Raw genomic sequence first — 17,036 nt, 5'->3', positions numbered from 1 at the left:
TGTTGGTGAGTTTTACTTGGCGATTTCAAAGTTTTTTCTTTCTTCTGTAGAACTAATTGTGAGCTTAGGGTCATTGTCTTGCTGCATGACCCACATTCTCTTAAGATTCAGCTCACAGACAGATGTCCTAACATTTTCCTTTAGAAATTGCTGGTATAATTCTAAATACATGTTCAAAGATGGCAAGCTGTTCTGGCACAGACGCAGAAAAACAGGCCCTAACCATGATATTACTTCTACTGTTTTTCCACAGATGGTATGGGGTCTTTATGTTGGAATGCAGTATTTTGTTTTCTCGAACCTTAATGCTTCTCATATAAGCAAAAATGTTCTATTTTTTGTCTCATTTATTCAGAGAAATTGTTCCAATGACCTTCTGGGTTGTCCATGTGGTCTTTAGCAAACTGCAGATGTGAAACAATATGTTCTTTTTGTAGAGCAGTGGCTTTATCCTTGCAAACCTGCCAAGCAAACCATTGTTGTTCACTGTCCACCAGATGGCAGACTAATAAACATTAACACTAGCTTATGAGAGAAAGTTGAAGGTTACCTTGAGTTCCTAGGTGACAATACAGACTACTATACACCTTGCTCCTGACGTGTTCATTCTTGATTGACCACTCCTAGGGAGGGTAATAATGGTCTAGAATTTCCAGTCTGACTGTAGATTTGTCCAAACTCTTGTGACCCTGTGAAAAACTGTGGGCGAGAGCATGCTTAGACCCTGTTAAAAATTGTGCAGCCTATTTTAACTCTCATAAAATTTTGAGCGAGGTAGCAAGGTGGGAGGTAGTGGTGCAACCTGCAGGTGCTCATTGAGAAGCACGGCCTTCAACCCAGCCAAATGGGTGCTTTGCTGACATGTGTCAGCTCATGCTGGTGGTGGTCAGCCTGATGGTGGTGGGTCCCTGCTGATTTTCGCATGGCACAGTTTGCAAAAGACAAATCGTTTGTCTTTGGCGCTTTCATCAAAATAATGTCCCTGGCAACACTTGCGGCAACTTCTCTCTCTAGCCACACCACTACCTATTGCAGCTGCTGCTGAAGATCCCTCCCCCTCTGAAACGCTGGGTCCAGTTGGCTAACCAGTCGGACTGGTTGCTTTCTTGTCCACCCCCTACTCATTACCCCATAGACAGTGGAAGGTAAATGCTAGGGGAATCAGTGATCTCCTCTATTGCCTCCTGAACCATAATTTAAGGCAAACTGACTGGCCCTGTTAATCTACCATTCACATCAACACCTGCTAGAGTTGCTTTGCATTCAGGTAGCAGCGGCAGGCTCTATTTAAAAGGAATCTGTCAGCACTCGGGCCCTACCTAAGGTGCTGACAGTGTACTGTATCTGGCAGTCCCCTAGTAAGCAGGGTGCCTTTTGGTAATTTGTCCGTGCAGCTGCTTATGCACAATCTCAAGTCTTCTACAGTAATGAAGAGGCAAAGAGGAGTTGTAGATCAGTATCTGTGCCTAACTCTGGCACGCCTCACCACTCCTCACTCTTCTTCATGAATTATCAATGCTGCCTGGCCTCCTTCTTGTTCAGCTGTCAGTCAATGTATCTGATTGCAGATCAGTCCTCTGTGGGCAGTTTATGTCCAAAAGAAACACTCAGATATAATTGAATCTCTGATCCCAAAAGTGTTGGAGCTGTGTTCCGGGGGTAAGTCACCTGTCTAGAGACCTGCCAGCAGGAGGAAGGAGTGATGAGGTGTGCCAGAGTTTGGCACAAATAACTCCTCTTTGACACTTTATTACAGTAGGAGACATGAGATTGTAGATAATCTACTGCACAGAAAATTACTAAAAGGCACCATCCTTACTAGGGGACTACCAGCTACAGCACACTGTCAACACCTCAGATAGGGCCTGGGAGCTGACAGATTCCCTTTAAACATGCCCAGGCCCATGGCTTGTGCCTGCACCCTCATCAGTAGGCCCAGTAAGCCACACCCAGACTTCTTTGACGCTAGCTTATTTCTTCAAGAACAAAGGTGTCAGGTAGTAAATTTCCATCACATCCAACCCCTATCTCCACCAATATCATTTGTCAGTGAAGTCTCAAGAGACCCCCAGACACTTTATACTAATGGCTGAACCCGCCACTTGAAGCAAATTTTCCCTGTTTTCTGTCCTTTAAGGGTTTATTCGCATACGTTGGCGTTTTGTTGCAGTATTGAAATTACCAGACTCTAATTTCACCTTCAAATTATCTGCTAATCTTAGGGTGCCTTTACACAGAGATTTATTTGGCAGATTTTTCAAGCCAAAGCCAGGAACAGACTATAAACAGGGAACAGGTCATAAAGGAAAGACTGAGATTTCTCCTATTTTTAAATCCATTCCTGGCTTTGGCTTTCAAAATCTGTCAGATAAATCTCTCATTAGGGATTAGGGATTCACTTTTGACATAGACAAATTTGTGATAATGGATAATTTTTCTCAAGAAATTAGTGACCAAGCCTAATATTTTTGACAGACCTTTTTGATTTTGTTGCCTTTATCTTCTTTTAGGACTGAAAATCTTATGTAGCTTTAGTCAAATTTGAGCACAAATATAGAAAATTATGAAGGATGCACAAAAATTTTAGCACCACTGTAGGTATATAGAGAGAGAAAGAATCTCTGTAACAAATACATATAGAGAATATAATAAAGATAATTTGCCTGGTTTATTCATAGGTCTTTTTCTGTTATGTTATTCTTGACTCTGAATGTGGCTTCATTCACATGTTCAGTGATTTTTTTTTTTACGGTCCACAAATACCTCTGCTATTTTTTATCTGTGCAATTGCATCTGTAGTGCTTCTGTATGTGCAAAAATATTGAATTGGTTAAAAAGAAGTTGAACTAGTTTGTTTAGGTTTGATCTGCTTTTTACACGGACGAATTCCATAGACTTTTAATGGCTGATCTGTGCTGCAATTCAATCCACACTAGGACATGTCCTGTTTTTTGAGGCATGGATTGCGGATCTGTTTAAGTACGAAATGTGTAAATAGCCCAATAGAAAAGAATGGGCAATACGATGATTCTTTATTGCAGATGCACAATCGCTGACAAATTTACTGAATGTGTCAATAGGGCCTAATGGAGCAGATAAGAGCATAGTCTTTTATTTATTATTCACTTATTCACGTTTATTATTAATATTTACTTAAAGTGTTAACTATACTCTCTGATCCAGTCCCTACATGCTCTTCTGGCAGAGATCCTGTATCCCTTGTGCTTCTTCCAGCATAATAAAAGGTACAGTCATATGGTGTAACCTGATCTCAATGACTTTGAAGGACTTTTTTCTTCTTCTGATGTTTGCACATAGGATGTACAGAAATAGATTTTCAGGTATTTTTAACACCTCCATAAATGTATTACTTTATATTCATAATTAATATTCAATGTTCAAAATTATTTTAGCTTAGTTTCCCTAGATTTTGTTTTAGAAGTTTAGTTTGTAGATTTGAGCTTAAGAGTATGTTATTGCCTGTTAAGTTATATTTTACCCATTGGTCCTTTCTATTTATCTGTTGGTTATTACCTGTTTCTTAAAGGGAATGTCAGGTGCACGTGTTTACATTTCATACTGCCCAGATAGCTGTCAGGGACAGGGCCACATTGTACCATTGATCTGTCTATGCAGTCAAAGAAGTGTTACCCCTGTGGTAGTTGGCCCCTCTAACTAATTAATGTGCCAAATGTACTTCCCCCCCCCCAAGTAAATAATACAAACAAAATTTTTTTCTGCATCGCAGCACTGCACTCCCTATGGCAAGTGTCTTCTCACCCTGCTAAACAAGAGCATGAGTGACGTCGCTTGTGCAACGCAGACCTGGGGAATGCGACCTCTTGTTGCCAGAGAAACAAGGCTGCCTACGGCCACAAGAGTTATTGGCAGGGTAGGGAGCCAATGTCTCCTTGCCTTGCCAATAACACCTGCATTATTTAACTGCACATTCCTCAGGACCTCTCCCGGTTCACTGAATAATGCCATTGTTCCTGCTGACCCCGTTTAACATTTGGTACCTGCATATGCTGTTTACCAAAAATACTTAAAGGGGAACTATCAGCAGGTTAGATTAATCTAATCTGCTGATAGCTTGCTATTGTGCAAGAGACACCGACGATAAAGGTATGTGTTCTACCTTTATCCTTGGTACCATTCCGGCACAGATAGTAGTTTGCTCCATGTCCAGTAAGACCATTAGGAGCACTAGGGCACCACAATGCCGAGCTGCCCCTGGCTAGCCTGCCGCTGTCTAATAATGATCAATGGAGCAGGCCAGATTGTCTATATGGAGGTGGGGCAGTGCTCCCAACAGGGCTGTATTTGCCACTAGGCCCCCGATCTCCTGTGCCTAGGGCTGCAGTGTTTAGGGAGGCAGAACTTAAGTGAGTAAAAAATATGATAAATACTTTTAGTCTTTAGTCTGTAATTTCTTCTGCCATGCTATGGAGAAAGAAAAAAGTGTCCCTTTTTGGTTAAATCCACAGGCCTCAGAACTGCTTCAGACTTTTTTTTAGATTTGAAGACAAAAACACTCATAACTTTCTGGATTTGTGATTTATCCCACCACTGTATATGTATGGTAAATGTTCGATAGGTAACTTGTGGTTTTTGCTGCATATTTGTCACTAGAGATGAGCAAAGAGACTCTGGCGAATCTAGATTAGCTGCGAATCGTGCAGTCAATTTGCTTTGTTGCCAAGAGTAATCAGTGTGATTCATTTCTAAATTCGCTAAATATGGCGGCTGCACATGTTAACTTTCAGTACTGTCACTTGGCGGGAGCAAGGGATTACCCATAGTCCAATCACCTGCAAGCCCCACAATAATGTCAGCACCTCTCCCCCACCTTGTATATTGTGTGAGCTACTTCCTGGAGGTGGGCTGTCGGCTGTTTGTGCAGAGGAGAGAAGGATCGCAGCAGGCATTTAGGGCACGGCAGAGAAAGAAATTGAGGAAGAGGAGAGGCTAGGAGAGGATAAGAGAGTTCATTGTGGTGTCTGTGGGTGCTGTGGGACAAGTTATCCCAGTGTGTGGGAGAAGTGGTCAGTGGTCAATGTCAATTGAATCCAGGCTGTGGGTGAAGTTAACCACTTGGTATCCTAGTGTGGGTGCTGTAAAGCCATTGTCCAATTCAACCAGTCTGTGGGTGCTAGGGGTGAAGTTAACCCATTGGTATCCTAGTACGTGGGTGCTGTGAAGTCAATGGCCAATTCAAGAAAAAAAATTATTTTACATTGCCGATCCGCCAACATTCACTGCTGTCTAGGGTGGAAATTGAATAATTGACTGGCTGATTAACCTTTTTTAAAAATTGTAATTTTTTAAATTTTTTTCCACTGTTACAACAACTGCTGTTAAACAAAACCTTACACTATAATAGTCGCACTTGTAGTTACTATATTTTGGCTGTTTTATTGAGATTCGTTTGTATGTGATTTGCGAATATTCGCAAATCCGACCTAATATTTGTGAACCTCGCGAAACAAATTTTTGACTGATTTGCTCATCTTTATTTGTCACAGATCTACATGAAAATATTATTAACCTAATGGAGGGTATTCAGTCCAAGTGCCTAATGCAGCATAAGCCGAAAAAATGGCTCAAACAGTAATATCTAAAATAACCATTTCCCGCCCTGAAACCAAGTGTGTCTTAAAAATAAATAAATAATAATAATATTGATGATAATAAAAATGATAATAGCTATTAGATAGCTTTTATATTGAGCTATGTACATATGAATGGGGCGGGTGATTTTTCTTGTTATTTTTAATCTTGACTATAGGGCTCATTTAATATTACAGTAATTAATTATTTTTTACTTTTTACTATTAACCTGTTACAGGACAAATACAACCCCATAACATGCACAAAGGGGCTGATTTTCTAAGACTCAGCAGCTTCTGCAGCTACCTAGTATACAGCAATTATGTGATTTCTAGAGCCGATTTTCTTGGCCTATATACACAGAGGCTGGGAATGCAAGGATCATAATAAAACATTAATATTGTGTTTCCCCAAAAATAAAAGTGCCTTATATTAATTTTTACTCCAAAACAGGCACTATGTTTTATTTTTGGGGTATGACCGGCCGGAGGGAGAGAAATAAGACATCCCCCTTGGACTTCCCAGCAATACTCACATCATTGCCAGATGCGTGCAGACGCGGGTCCATGCGTTGGGACACACAGCGGACGTTTGGGGCCTTGGACCAAGTTGCCTGTGGCGCCTGCAGTGAAGCTCCACAAGGGGATTAGGTGAGTTGTGGGTGGCGGCAGCGGTGGTGGGCGGCCTTACTTTCGTGGGTGCACAGTTTAGGGTAGGAGTGCCTTATTTTTTTTTGGGGGGGGGGTGCCTTACTTTAAAATATACGGTAGATTAGTAGGATGTCTTATTTCCAGGGAAACACAATAATAGAGATGAGTAAACCTCAAGCATGCTTGGCTTTGTCCGAAACCGAACTATCACCACTTTATCACAAATAGCTGAAAAAGTTGGATGCAGCCCTAAGTCTGCCTGGAAAACATGGATACAGCCACAGGCATGCTTTCTAGGACTCCCTAGGGTTGCATCCAACTTCTGCAGCCATGGCGAATCAAATGCAGCACACTTGGGTTGAGACGACCTCAAACGTGCTCAAGCTTTGCTCATCTCTAAGTATAAATAAGTATAAAGTACAGAATAAGTAAATATGCTAAGTATTTAAGCCACAGCTGGCCATATGATTATATGAATCATGGGACATGTCTCTGGATTTCTTCCTTTTCTTCTTTGTCCCTCTCTTTCACATTGACATTTGCTTTTTTTTTTTATCTCGCTAGGATTTGAAGAAATAAACTTTCACTAAACAGGTTTAAAAGAAACCTGTAAACATATGTTTGTTTAGTAAAGTGATTTCTTTTCTCGCAGTACCTGAGAAAGGATACAAGGCAGATGCTCTTGATTTTACAGTCAGGGAATGGTGTGCATAAGGTGCTGTACATTTTGTTTAGAATAACTTTTTCTAGCTACTGAACTTATTTCTGATAAACCTATACAAGTTTTACTGTATATAGTGTTTCCCTGAAAATAAAACACCCTCCTAAAATAAGACACCCCAACTACTTTACCCTCTAGCCTAGAGTACGGCATCCCCCCAAAATAAGGGACACCCCTACTCTAAACTAGGGCACCCCCAAAGTAAGATGCCCACCGAAAGTAAGGCCGTCCGCTGCAACCCGCCACTGCCACCCAGGACTCACCTAATCCGCTTGTGGACCTTGAAAGTTGGCGCAGCTGGCAGCCTGGTCCATGGCCCCCACGTCCTCTGCACGTCACGCTGCCGCACGCCCCACTGCTTGCCAGCCCCATGTCTTGTAACTGATGCACTCTTGGTCCTGGGGTGAGTATTCTGGGGAGGTCCAGAGAGGATGTCTTATATCTCTCCCCCAAAAATAAGACATAGTGCCTGTCTTATTTTGGGGGGGAAACATGGTAGTTGCATTATTATTATTATTATTATTATTATTATGACATCTACATAGACAAAGTTGCATTTATATCAGTGATTTCTCCCCGGGTGTGTATGGTCCTGTGAACATCCTCAATACTAAAGCTACTAGCGGATGGGTCTGCACACTTTCGGTCTTGCTTATACAGAATGCAATGCCGTGATGTTGTCTCGTTTATTGGTATTAGCACTTGTTGGACAATCATGTGGTTAGTTAAGCAATTTATTATAGAAATAATGTATGAAGTCTGACACTGTGTCATTGGTTCTTATAGAATGTGTTATCCCTATGATTTATTTTGAAAAATAAATGACAATATTTTCCCTTTAAAATTATACTTGGCTGCTGGCTCCTTTGTTCAGATTTGTGATCATAGATTACAGGCTAAGGCACATTTTCTGAAATATTGTTTGGGAGAAGACTTAACATAACTTTCTGAAAATAAATAGGTGACATAATCTATATTCCCACATCATCTACACTAAGGGCTGCTTTGTAAATCATAGGAAAAACATAGCTTGTGTATAGTTGTACCCTTACAAGGATATATGCTTTTGGAGCATTTTGAGAAATACTTACATTAGATTTGGAGCAGGACAGTGTGCAGAGAGAACTAAATGTATATATTATGTAAAAAAAAATAAAATAAAATAAATATCCTGTTTATGTTAGTATATTTTATGCAAGAAAATGTTTGGGTTGGGTTGCCTTAAGTATAAATGAGAACACTACTATGTAACTCAGAGAGTGAGCCAGCATCTGCAGGACCAGCTCAAACCGCTCTTAACCCCTCCCAACCCTTCAGAGCAGTAAGATCATTGTTAGCCTACTCCTCCTACTAAAACATTTCAAACGTCAGTGAAACATTCTAGTTTATCCATTCATACTTCTAAAAAAAAAGATTTAAAAAGCAAGACGTGAGTAGGAATTCCACCATTACTCAGGTAACCCGCTCAAGCTTATTTTTCTCTTGTTGTCAATTGATTTCTGTTCTGATTTACTATCCAGCTTTACCCAGCCAGCTTACTTGTATACAATGCTATGAAAGGAGTAACGTGTCAAGTAAATAGTTCCTTACAGCCCTGGCCTGTTGTTCTACAGGTTATCCAGGTTGCTGGTTTGGCTTTGGTGTTCCTTTGCAAAATCCTTTAAAAATGAGACTTGCATTAGAGATATGCAGGCTACTCTGCTGTGAAATATTTCTGTGTCCTACATTTAAGGGGGCGGTGAGCGTCTTCCCTGCTGCCAGTGGAGAGGAATAAATGTGTCATTGTGACGTGGAATAGTGTACACACAGTCGGAGTCTGCTGTGTTTCCACTCTCTAGGTGTGAGTGAAAGCCGCAGTTTGCAGACTGGGTGACCGAGGACCCATATACTAGATGACTGCACCTATATGTAATGAACCTCTTCATTTATATTGCAAACTATAAGCAAGTGATTGTCTATTTGCCAATATACAAACACAAATACCTAGTAATAATCATTTATTTTATTCTAAAGCAATCTGTACTGTATGTCTGATTTAGTGTGTGTGAACAGTAAAAAATACCTTTAGTACTCATTGTACAGTATGTTCTGCTTATGCAATGTACAAGATAATATGTGACCATATGGTATCATCAAAACTGCTGTTCAGAGGTTGAGAACTGCACGAGACATATCCAGAATCTGGTAATGCAGCTGTAATGAATGTAGTACATTAGTAGGAAGCATGGCACAGTTTTGCTTGGTTAATCATACCCTTATGTAGGATAATCAAATACAGCTTTTAGACAGCATACAAATGAAGGAGCAGAACCAGATTGCATCCCAGATACTAGCACACAAAAAGCTTGCTCACCTCATTTGCCTAAAGATTCTGTTGTTGTGATTATTATGTTGTTGTGATTATTATATAGACACAGCTCTAAGATTCTCATATATATCACTAGATTTCCATTTATAAGTACAGTGCCTATAATTCATCCTCCATATTTTTTTTAGATGTTGTGTAACAATCGTAAATGGATGTCATTATGTTTTTCTCTTATGAAAACAGAAAAAGACTGTTTAACCCCTTAACGACATCGGGCGTACACTTACGCCACCCGTTGCCTGGGCTTTAACGCAACAGGGCGTAAATGTACGCCCGCGGTTTCCCCGATCGCTGTGTGTTCACACATCAAAGTCCCCAAATGTAATAAATACCTGCTCTGGACTCCTCAGCTAGGTAGCTGAGGGGTCCAGAGCAGGTATTTGTACATTACTCACCTGTCCCGGGGTCCCGATCGGTGTCTTCCGGGTTTGCGGCGTCCTCGTCTTCTCGTCGGGTCTTCGGCTTCTTCCGCGGGGTCCCGTTCGGCTTTTTTCGGCTCCAGCGTCGTCTTTTTCCGGATTTTGCGCTCTGCTGCCCTCTAGCGGCTGATAAGTGTAATACACTTATCAGCAGCTATAGGGATGTTCAGAATGTAGTAAAAGTTTTTTTTTTTATTCCAATTTTTTTTTTTCTATTTTCCGCACCCTATCGCCGCTGAGTGTTGATCAGCATCGCACGAAAGTGCGCTGCTAATCAGCAACTCCTCCTTTTTGGCGTAGGGTGTTTTTTTTCTATATCCTACCGCCACGGTCTGCTGAGAAGTGCCGCACATAAGTGCGGCATTTATCGGCAACACCATTTTTGCCGTAGGTTTTTTTTTTATACTTTTATACTTTTTTATACTTTTATACTGTAAAAAAACACGTAAAAAACACTACATTACACCACACTACACTACATTGAATAAAGTTTGACACTACACCACTACATACCCCATATACCAATCTCCATATTAAAGTGGCCCCCTGGCGTGTTTTCGGTATCAGACGCATATGCTATTATTGCCTCCGACACTGACACAGCCAGTGAGGATGAATGGGGGGGATCCTTTTTTTCCCCCATTCATCCTCATCCTCATCATCCAGTGACGTGTCTGGGGGTAGCGTAGTGTACGCTGCCCCCCAGACACGTCTTTTCCGCCAGTACCGTCCCAATAAGAGATGATGGTATGGCGTGAAATTCTCCAAACTCTGTGAGAGTACCTCAGGGTACACTTACAGATTTAGGGTACGTGCACACTGCGGAATGGCGAAGGATAACCCTTTGTGCATTCCGCAGCTGTGACCCGCCGGCGGACTGATGCAGGCGCGTGTCTCCACCCATGTCATAGACCATTCTATGCACGGGCAGATTCCATTGTCCATCCAAAGAATGAATACATTGGACGGAGAGCGGAATCCGCCCGTGCATAGAATGGAGTCCATGACACATGTGGAGACACGCGCCCGCATCAGTCCGCCGGTGGGTGCCAGCTGCGGAATGCGTGAAGGGTTATCTGTCGCGTTTCCGCAGTGTGCACGTACCCTTAGAGTGTATGTAGGAAGGGACACCCGAATCCAGCCCCCACATGCCCCCAGATGCCCCCCCATCCTCGGAGTTAGTGGGAAGATCATTTGGGAACTGATCTTCCCACTGCTGGATAAGGGTTACCACCTGTACAGGGATAACTTTTATACCAGCACCCCCTCTTCTGGTCCGTCGCTGCCCGAGCTACTGTAGCTTGCGGCACGATCCGAAAATATCAGAAGCAGTAATAAAGCCCTAATATTTAGCAGCCATGGAGCGGACCCGGCGCTTCTGGATATGAAGGACCCAGTATCGCACCAGGGAAACATTTTCCAGGTGACGTCCCCCACACTGGAGAAAGGGAGACCCCAGAAGAAGTGCGGAGTGTGGCGTAACAGAGGGATCAGGAAGGACACCATTTTCTAGTGTGCCACTTGTCCTGATCTCCCCGGCCTCTGCATACTGGATCGCTTCAGGGCGCACCACACGTCATTGGAGTTCTACATTTTCTAAATTCTGTCCCTTATTCCTATTTCAGGGGTCACGTTGATCCAGGGATTATTCTGATTGCCATTATGGAGTCGGGAAGGAATTTTTTTCCCTATGATGAGGCTACTGTCGTCTGCCTCACAAGGGTTTTTTGCCTTCCTCTGGATCAACACAGGTTGAATTTGATGGACACCTGTCATTTTCAACCTTATAAACTAATAATTGGCCTAGATTCCTTATGGGGTGTAGTTTCCATAATGGGGTCACTTGTAGAGGGTTTCTACTGTCCTGGCCGCACTGGAGCTTTGTAATTGCGACATGGCCTCCATCCTCCATTCCAGCCTCTAAATGGTGCTCTGTCCCTTTGGTGGCTTGCCCTGTGCCCATATGGCACATTATTTCCACATGTGGGGTATTTTCTTACTCAGGGGAAATTACCCTTCACGTTTTGCATTTATTTTCTTTTTTTAACCCCTTGTGGAAATGGAAAAAATCAAGGCCAGACCAACATTTAGTGTAATTTTTTAAAATTTTTTACTCTAAATCATTGATCTTGTCATGATTTTTTCATTTTCACAAGGGGCTAAAAGATAAAAAAAAAAACACAAAATGTGTAGAGAAATTTCCCCTGAGTATGGAAATACCCCACATGTGGACATAAAGTGCCATGCGGGTGGAGGAGGGAAGGGAAGGGAAGGAGCGCCATTTGGCTTTTGGAGGCTGGATTTGGATGGAATGGATTTCGATGGGCCATGTTGCATTCAAAAGGCCCCTGTGTTGCCAAGAAAGTTGAAACCCCCCACAAGTGATCCCATTATGGAAACTACACCCCTCAAGGATTGTAACAAGGGGTGTAGTGAACATATGGACCTCACTGGTGACGGCACAAATGTGGAACAATGTGGCTTGAAAATGAAATATTACATTTTTTACACTATAATGTTGGTCTAGCCTTAAATTGATCATTTTCACAAGGGGTTAAAAGAGAAAAAAAAATGTGTAGAGCAATTTCCCCCGAGTCCGTAAATACCCCACATGTGGACATAAAGCGCCATGTGGGTGCAGGGCAAGCCTCCGAAGGGAAGGAGCGCCATTTGGATTTTGGAGTCTGGATTTGGCTAGAATGGATGATGAACGCCATGTTGCATTTACAGAGCCCTCATGCTGCCAAAACACTGTAAACTCCCCACATGTGACCCCATTCTGGAAACTACACCCCTCAAGGAATCTAACAAGGGGTGCAATGAGGATATGGACCCCTTGATGATGGGCACATTTGTGCCATGAAAGTGAAAAAATGAAAATTTTCACATTCACGTCACATTATTCCACATTTGTGCCCATCACCAGTGGGGTCCATATGCTCGCTGCACCCCTTGTTAGATTCCTTAAGGGGTGTAGTTTCCAGAATGGGGTCACTTGTGGGGGATTTCCAGTGTTTTGGCAGCATGAGGGCTCTGTAAATGCGACATGACCCTTGAAATCCATTCCAGTGAAATCCAGCTTCCAAAAGCCAATTGGTGCTTCTTTTCCTTTGGAGGCTCCTCCTGCGCCCGCTTGGCAATTTATGTCCACATGTGGGGTATTTCTGTACTCGGGAGAAACTGCGCTACACGTTTTGTGTTTTTTTTTCCTTTTATCCCTTTGTGAAAATGAAAAATTGAAGGCTAGAACAACGTTTTAGTGTAAAAAAATTTTTTTTTCTTTTTTCACGCCACATTGTTCGGAAAATCTGTGAAGCTTCTGTGGCGTCCAGATGCTCACCGCACCCCTTGTTACATTCCTTGGGGGGTGTAGTTTTCTAAATGGTGTCCCTTTAGGGGTGTTTTTTAATTTTTGCATGCCAGAGCCTCTGCCAACCTGAAGTGGTACAGTCAAAAATGACCAAGTATAACAGATGCGTTGAAATTCACTAGGCGCTCCTTTGTATCTGAGCGCAATAGTGCCACATAGCTCAATAGGGCCACATATGGGGTATTTCTATAAACTGCAGAAACGGGGCAATAATTATTGGGGTGCATTTCTCTAGTAATAGGTTTATAATTATGAAAAATATTGGATTACAATAAAATCTCTGCACAGAAAATTAAAATTTTCAAATTTCTTACACACTTAGCTTTTATTTCTGTGACTAGAACACTTTCTGGATGTGCTTTTGCAGAGAGTGGGGGAGTGCAGTTTCTGAAATAAGGGGGTTCTTTGTGGGGCTTTCTAACATACAGGACCCTCAAATACACTTTAAACCTGAACGGGTCCCTAAAAATATTTGATTTTGAAATTTTACTGAAAATTTGGAAATTTGCTGCTTATGTTTTAAGCTTTCTATTGTCTAAAAAAAATGAAAGATAGTTTAATAAATGCCGCCAACATAAAGTAGACATGTTGCTAATGCTATTTAGTATATAATTTATGTGGCATAACCATTTTCTGTATAAGCAAAAAAGTTTAAAAGTTGGAAAAATGCATTTTTTCACAATTTTTCACGTTATTTGGGATTTTTTCATAAAGATTTGTTATAAGTATCGACTCCAATTTACCAGAAATGTGATGTACAATATGTCACGAGAAAACAATCTCAGAATCGGCCAGATAGGTAAAAGCATCCCGAAGTTATTAATGAATAAAGTGACACTGGTCAAATTCATAAAATTTGTCTCTGTCCTTAAGGCCATTTCAGGCTCTGTCCTTAAGGGGTTAAAGGGGTTATCCAGTGCTACAAAAATATTGCCACTTTTTTTCCCACTCTTGTCTTCAGGTCAGGTGTGGTTTGCAATTAAGCTCTATTTACTTCAATGGAACTGAGTTTCAAACCCTACCCAATCTGGAGACAAGAGTGGGGCAAAAGCGGTCATGTTTTTGTAGCGCTGAATAACATCTTTAACCCCTTAGCGACCCATGACGTATCTGATACGTCATGGTGCCGCAGGGGGTGTTCAGAGCGGGGTCCCGCTATTAGCGGGGTGCCTCTATTAGCCGGCGCGGGTCCCGTTGCCGCGCCGGCTAATTAAGCCCTTCAATGCAGCTGTCAAACCTGACAGCTGCATTGAAGTGCTTTATGCACACTATCCCTGGTGTCTAGTGGCACGGATCTCCCCCCCGCGATCGCATCGCGGGGGGGAGATCCGTTCTTCTGCCCGTGCCGGGCCTCAGCGTCGGAATGACGCTGATCCGGGCTCGGCAATAGATTGCTGTGGCCTGCAGCAGGCCATAGCAATCTATGACCGATCTAATGGATCTTTGCTGTGTATATACACAGCATTGATCTCTACGAGAGATCAGTGCAATGTATATACAAGCCCCCCAGGGGGGCTTCTAGTGTATGTAAAAAAAAAAAGTAAAAAAGTGTTTTTATTAATAAAAAATCCCCTCCCCTAATAAAAGTCCAAATCACCCCCCTTTTCCCATTTTATAAATATAAATTAATAAATAAATAAATAAACATATTTAGTATCACCGCACACGTAATCGCCCGAACTATTAATTAATCACATTCCTGATCTCGCACGGTAAACGGCGTAAGCGCAAAAAAATCCCAAAGTGCAAAATTGCGCACTTTTGGTCGCATCAAATCCAGAAAAAATGTAATAAAAAGCGATCAAAAAGTTGTATATGCGCAATCAAGGTACCGATAGAAAGAACACATCATGGCGCAAAAAATGACACCTCACACAGCCCCATAGACCAAAGGACAAATCGCTATAAGCCTGGGAATGGAGCGATTTTAAGTGACATATATTTGTTAACAATGGTTTAAATTTTTTACAGGCCATCCGATACAATTTAAGTTATACATGTTATATATCATAGTAATCATAACGACTTGAGGAACATGCATAACAAGTCAGTTTTACCATAGGGCAAACGGCGTAAATGCAAAACTCCCCGAAATCAAAACAAATTCGTTTTTTTTTCAATTTGACAGCGCAAATGATTTTTTTCCGGTTTCACAACATATTTTATGGAAAAATAATGCCAGTAATTGCAAAGTACAATTGGTTTCGCAAAAAATAAGCACTCATATAAGTCTCTAGGTGAAAAAATGCAAGCGCTATGGACTTTTAAACATAAAATGGAAAAAGCAAAAGCGCAAAAACGAAAATTGGCTTTGACCTTAAGGGGTTAATATCAGAATCAAATTCCGACCAAATGGCAAATATTAACATATTATCTTAATATTCCAGTATTAATAAAACAACTGAATGTAGATCAAAATAATGACTCTCCTTTCATTCAGTATTTAGTTAAGACACTACTTTACACCAAGGACTCATGGGGTAATCAGCTGAATAGGCTGATATTGCCTTGTGTTATAGGGTCGGCTATCATAAATGGTGTGCTGTTATAGCTGTCCACCTGTTTACCACGCCCTAATAAAAACTAAATGCACTACTGCAGTAAAGGCTGCTACAGAGGGGCAGCCTCAGTATTTATTAGGGACATGATAAGAGGAGTGAGGATCTAAGAATGCGGGCAATTACTGAATGACTGTCACACCTTTCAGTAATTGACTGTCGTCCTAATCCACCCACCTGCCTTACCCCCTTCAACAGAACTCCTGACAACTCCCGGCCAGAGCTTTCGCAGAACATCTCACTATACTGCAGACTATTGCACCTGCTGTATTCACTTCCTCTTTGCTCTTCTGCTGGCAATGTTCAGTAGAAGGCAGCATGCAGTTAACATACCTCATTTTCACTAATTTCCATATATATGTATGTATATATATATACCGTATATATATATATATATATATATATATATATATATATATATACCAAGAAGTCGCAGCACTTCCAAATAGTGAAAAAACTTGTGATTTTTATTTCATAGTAACAATATCAGCCAGTGCAACGTTTCTGTCTCATCACGAGACCTTTCTCAAGCAATAAACCAGTGTCTCACATCCTTTTTATATCATGTGCTTAACAAGATTCAATAACAATTAAGTGATACATACAGTATGTGTGAACGTAAGTGTGTCAAAGTAAGGTTCCTTCATCAGAACAGCAATGTGATCACAGAAATATTCATTTCCATTTACAGGTGTTTTATCACAATACATGCATTGTTGTGCAGTGATTAAATATACATAAAAATAAATTAAAAAGCAGAGTCGGCTTCCACTCACCACTTCTCTGCTTAGCTGAAAAATAAGAATTAACTTGTCCATAATCAACCACGTATAGAATCGTTTGTAAACAAAGTCAGGCCACATGTGCGGATCAGTAGGCTCTGCCCAGTTCTGTGGCATCATGGTAGGAGGTTCTAAGGAGGAATCTGTCTGTCAGCCTTTAAGTCCACACCTACTACGTCCTTTAGGTAAAAAAAAGCAATCATGTCCATTGGTATGTGAATAATAGCATACGGGAGTCAGGGAGAGATTCGGGACTCCTTCCAGTAGTGAAGGGGTTATTCGGCTCGATAGCTGCACTGCCCAGTAAAACAGGACAACACCGCTATCGTGTCCAAGGAGCTCTAACCGGACCATATTATGGCCTGGGAGATCCTCAGTAACGTCGCCCAAACCCCTTGTCTAATGTATAACTCGCCCCCTCTATCCCTAGTGTGAACAAGGCTTAACCCCTTAACGACATCGGGCGTAAACTTACGCCCTCGCGCCCTGGTACTTAGCGCATCAGGGCGTAAATTTACGCCCGATGTTTCCCCGATCGCTGCGTGTTTGCACACAGCG

The 17,036-nt window shown here is 41.7% G+C and overlaps 1 protein-coding gene across 4 annotated transcripts in view; it reads left to right on the top strand.

Moving 5' to 3' along the window:
- The window catches only part of LOC138795971 (monocarboxylate transporter 2-like), a 132,680-nt gene that overhangs the window by 28,483 nt on the left and 87,161 nt on the right, over nt 1-17,036 (top strand). Inside the window, exon 1 of one of the 4 annotated variants that reach the window (XM_069975779.1) lies at nt 8,340-8,437. The exons of 2 other annotated variants lie outside the window; for them this stretch is intronic. The gene's annotated coding sequence lies outside the window, so the exon portion shown is untranslated. Of the gene's footprint in view, nt 1-8,339; nt 8,438-8,823; nt 8,890-17,036 lie in introns of those variants that run through there. One more of the 4 variants, XM_069975788.1, reaches the window with a different exon arrangement.

This window comes from Dendropsophus ebraccatus, chromosome 1 (genome assembly GCF_027789765.1).
Source record: "Dendropsophus ebraccatus isolate aDenEbr1 chromosome 1, aDenEbr1.pat, whole genome shotgun sequence".
Classification (NCBI taxonomy): domain Eukaryota; kingdom Metazoa; phylum Chordata; class Amphibia; order Anura; family Hylidae; genus Dendropsophus; species Dendropsophus ebraccatus.
Note: the sequence above shows the minus strand (reverse complement) of the source record. Positions and strands in the feature narration are given on the sequence as shown.